Here is a 4,916-nt window from a genome sequence, read left to right as displayed (position 1 = left end):
ATATCTAGGACTTTCTTATTCATATTTTTTCTTTCTTTTTCAGTTTTTTGTTTTTTTCTGAGACAGAGTCTCACTCTGTCACCCAGGCTGGAGTGCAGTGATGCGATCTCAACTCACTGCAGCCTCCGCCTCCCGGGTTCAAGTGATTCTCGTGCCACAGCCTCCTGAGTAGCTGGGACTACAGGTGTGCACCACCACACTGAGCTAATTTTTGTATTTTTTATAGAGACGGGATTTTGCCATGTTTGGCCAGGCTGGTCTGAAACTCCTGGCCTCAAGTGATTTGCCCCCCTTGGTCTCCAAAAGTGCTGGGATTACAGGTGTGAGCTACTACACCCAGCCAATTTTTATCTTTTTTTTTTAAGACGGGGTTTGTCTGTGTTGCCCTGGTCTCTAACTCGTGGGGTCAAGCACTCCTCTTGCTTCAGCCTCCCAAAGTGCTAAGATTACAGGCATGAGTCACTGTACCTCGTCCTCATGTTTTCTTTCTGTAAAGGAGAGTCTAACTACAAGAATGTTACTGCCGAGCGCGGTGGCTCATGCCTACAATCCCAGAACTTTGGGAGGCTCAGGCAGGCGGATCACCTGAGGTCGGGAGTTCTAGAACAGCCTGACCAACATGGAGAAATCCCGTCTTTACTAAAATACAAATTTAGCTGGGTATGGTGGCGCATGCCTGTAATTCCAGCTACTTCGGAGGCTGAGGTAGGAGAATTGATTGAACCTGGGAAGCGGAGGTTGCAGTGAGCCGAGATCGCGCCACTGCACTCTAGCCTGGGCAACGAGAATGAAACTCCATCTCAAAAAAAAAAAAAAAGAATGTTACTAAGACACCCCCTCTCCATCTTTTAGTGGTATTACTCTACTCTGATAACAAAAATATATCACGGTAGACAAATTTCAGTCTTTAAAATTAGGCTAGTGTTTTCTGTCGACAGATTACAAGACTTTTCTGTTGTTTTTATTGTCATTTTTTTAGTAAATCCTGTGTGGGAAAATACTGGATGTCTTCAAGTATATAATAAATACAATGTGCTACAAAACAAAAACAAAGTTGATTAGTCCTACTATCAAGCTGATGCTTATTTCACAGAGCTGGGACATTTTAATTTTCATTCAGAAAGGAGGTTTTTTTTTTTTTTTTTAAGATGGAGTCTCGTCCTGTTGCCCAGGATGGAATGCAGTGGCCTGATCTCAGCCAGGGTGGAGTAGTGTAGTGGCCCAATCTCGGCTGACTGCAACCTTGCCTCTGAGGTTCAAGTAATTCTCCTGCCTCAGCCTCCCGAGTAGCTGGGACTACAGGCGCCTGCGACCATGCCGAGTTAATTTTTGCATTTTTAGTAGGGATGGGGTTTCATCATGTAGGCCAGGCTCGTCTTGAATTCCTGACCTCAAGTGATCCACCTGCCTCGTCCTCCCAAAGTGCTGGGATTTCAGGTGTAAGCCACCACGCCCGGCTAGAAATTTTGAAATGAAATATAAGATAATTAAAAAAAGAGAGGCAGCTGGGCGCAGTGGCTCACTCCTGTAATCCCAGCACTTTGGGAGGCCAAGGCAGGCAGATCATCTGAGGTCGGGAGTTTGAGACCAGCCTGACCAACAAGGAGAAACCCCGTCTCTACTAAAAATACAAAATTAGGGCCGGGCATGGTGGCTCACACCTGTAATCCCAGCACCCTGGGAGGCAGAGGTGGGCGGATCCCCTGAGGTCAGGAGTTCGAGACCAGCCTGGCTAACATGGTGAAACCCCATCTCTGCTAAAAGTACAAAAATTACCCAGGTGTGGTGGTGGTGGTGGGGGGGTGTCTGTAATCCCAGCTACTCAGGAGGCTGAGGCAGAGAGAATCACTTGAAGCTGGGAGGCAGAGGTTGCAGTGAGCCGAGATGGCACCACTGCACTCCAGCCTGGGCGACAGAGCAAGACCCCGTCTCAAAACACACACACACACACACACACACACACACACACACACACACACACACACACACACAATTAGCCAGGTGTGGTGGTGCATGCCTGTAATCCCAGCTACTTGGGAGGCTGAGGCAGGAGGATCACTTGAATCCAGGAGGTGGAGGTTGCGGTGAGCCAAGATCACACTACCACACTCTACCTTGGGCAACAAGAGCAAAACCCCATCTCAAAAAAAAAAAAAAAAAAAAAAGAGAGGTGGCCAGGTGTAGTGCCTCATTCCTGTAATCCAAGCACTTTGAGAGGCCAAGGCAGGAGGACTGCTTAAGCCCAGGAGTTCAAGACCAGCCTGGCCAACATGGTGAAACCTTGTCTCTACTAAAAAAAAAAAAAATCAGCCGGGCATGGTGATGCACATCTGTAATCCCAGCTATTTAGGACACTGAGGCAGGAGAATTGCTTGAACCCCAGAGGCAGAGGTTGCCACTGTACTCCAGCCTGGGCAACAGGGTGGGACTCCGTGTCAAAAAAAAAAAAAAAAAGAACCAACTTTGGGCCAGGTGTGGTGGCTCACACCTGTTATCCCAGCACTTTGGGAGGCTGAGGTGGGCAGATCACTTGAGATCAGGAGTTTGAGACCAGCCTGGCCAACATGGTGAAACCTCATCCCTACTGAAAATACAAAAATTAGCTGGGCAACGTGGCACATGCCTATAGTCCCAGCTACCCAGGAGGCCGAGGCAAGAGAATCACTTGAACCGGGAGGCAGAGGTTGCAGTGAGCCAAGATCGCACCATTGCACTCCAGCCTTGGCAACAGAGCAACAAGACTTCCTCTCAAAAGAAAAAAAAAAGAACCAACTTTCAAATAAGAAAAACAAAACAGGCTGTGCTTCATAGCTGCCGTGTGTCCTGCGTGGTCAGGTGCTGTCATGAGATTTTGGACTCCCTGAAGGCCATCCCTAGATCTTGGGTTAAAAGTCTGTATTCTAGTCTGAACCGTAGGAAGAAAAAATAGTCGATATTTTCTTATGGGATGTAGAAGGCAGAAAATATTTTGACTTCCTGAGTTCTTACAGTGCTGTCAGCCAAGGGCATTGTCACCCCAAGATTGTGAATGCTCTAAAGAGTCATGTGGACAAACCTCTAGAGCTTTCTATAATAACATACTTGGTGAATACGAGGAGTATATTACTAAACTTTTCAACTACCACAGTTATTCCCATGAATACGAGAATGGAGGCTGCAGAGACTGCCTGTAAACTAGCTCGTAGGTGGGGCTATACCGTGAAGGACATTCAGAAATACAAGCAAAGGTTGTTTTTGCAGCTGGAAACTTTTGGGGTAGGACATTTTCTGCTAGGTCCAGTTCCACAGACCCGACCAGTTATGATGGTTTGGGGCCGTTTATGCTGGGATTTGACATCATTCCCTATAATGATCTGCCTGCACTGGAGCATGCTTTTCAGGATCCAAATGTGGCTGTGTTCATGGTGGAACCAATTTAGGGTGAAGCGAGTGTTGTTGTTCTGGATCCAGGTTACCTAATGGGAGTGCAAGAGCTCCACACCAGGCACCAGGTTCTGTTTATTGCTGATGAAATACAGACAAGATTAGCCAGAACTGGTAGACGGCTGGCTGTTGAACGTGAAAATGTCAGACCTGATATAGTCCTCCTCGGAAAGGCCCCTTCTGGGGGCTTATCCCCTATGTCTGCGGTGCTGTGTGATGATGACATAATGCTGACCATTAAGCCAGGGGAACATGGGTCCACATACGTTGGCAACCCATTAGGCTGCTGAGTGGCTATCACAGCCCTTGAAGTTTTAGACCTTGCTGAAAATGCAGAAAAAATGGGTATTGAGAAATGAACTCACGAAGCTAACTTCTGATGTTGTAACTGCCGTAAGAGGAAAAGGATTATTAAACGCTGCTGTTACTAAAGAAACCAAAGATTGTGATGCTTGGAAGGTGTGTCTACAACTTCAAGATAACGAACTTCTGGCCAAGCCAACCCATGGCAACATCATCAGGTTTGTGCCTCTGCTGGTCATCAAGGAGGATGAGATTCATGAGTCCAGTGAAATCATTAAGACCATCTTGTCTTTCTGAGGGTAGCAGTTGCTTTCAGTGGTGGCTGGGAGCCAGCTGGAGACAGGTGGTCCTGTAAAAGCTCTGCTCTTAATGCGGGCACATTCTATTCCCATGTGTCTTCAAATACTTTTTTTGGAATATAAATTTTTTTTCAGTTGATACATAATAGAACAACATTTATGAACCTACTGTTTGCTTTGTAACAAAACTAAGAGAATGCAATGGCATCTATATTCAGCGAGTGTTCCGATATGTCTGTGTACTTTCTTTTTTTTTTTTTGAGAAAGAGTCTCTCTCTGTAGTCCAGGCTGGAGTGCAATGGTGTGATCTCGGCTCACTGCAACCTCTGCCTCCTGGGTTCAAGCAATTCTCCTGCCTCAGCCTCCCAAGTAGCTGGGATTACAGGCGCCTGCCTCTATGCCTGGCTAATTTTTTTGTATTTTTGGTAGAGACGGGGTTTTGTCATGTTGGCCAGGCTGGTCTCGAACTCCCGACCTCAGGTGATCCACCCGCCTTGGCCTCCCAAAGTGCTGGGATTACAGGTGTGAGCCACTGCGCCAACTACATTACTTTTTAAGGACAAAATGAATGAATTAATATATCAGAACATAAAAGCAAGTTTGTTTCCTTGGTTTTAATCTATTTTTGAAACCATAATGTGAAATTAAATTTCAGTCTACATTTTTGCTGTGGTTTGAATGTTTCCCCCAAGGTCACATGTTGGAAACTTGATGCCCCAATGCAGTGGTGTTGGGAGGTGCGCCCTTACGCGATGTATTTGGGTCATAAGGGCACAACCCTCATGAATAGATTAATGCCATTACAGTGGGAGTGGGTTCCTTATTTAAAAAAACAATTTTTGCCCTCCTCTCTCTCTCTCTGTCCCTGAGTGTGGAAAAACTCAAACTGTT

At 46.2% G+C, this 4,916-nt stretch overlaps 1 pseudogene; it reads left to right on the top strand.

Annotated features, from left to right (window-relative positions):
* Positions 1-2,817: 2,817 nt before the first annotated feature.
* Positions 2,818-4,309, top strand: LOC116475726 (ornithine aminotransferase, mitochondrial-like; annotated as a pseudogene).
* Positions 4,310-4,916: the final 607 nt, after the last annotated feature.

The sequence above is a fragment of the Hylobates moloch genome, unplaced genomic scaffold (assembly GCF_009828535.3).
Source record: "Hylobates moloch isolate HMO894 unplaced genomic scaffold, HMol_V3 SCAFFOLD_2, whole genome shotgun sequence".
Taxonomy (NCBI): Eukaryota; Metazoa; Chordata; class Mammalia; order Primates; family Hylobatidae; genus Hylobates; species Hylobates moloch.
This window is presented reverse-complemented; position numbering and strand designations above follow the sequence as displayed.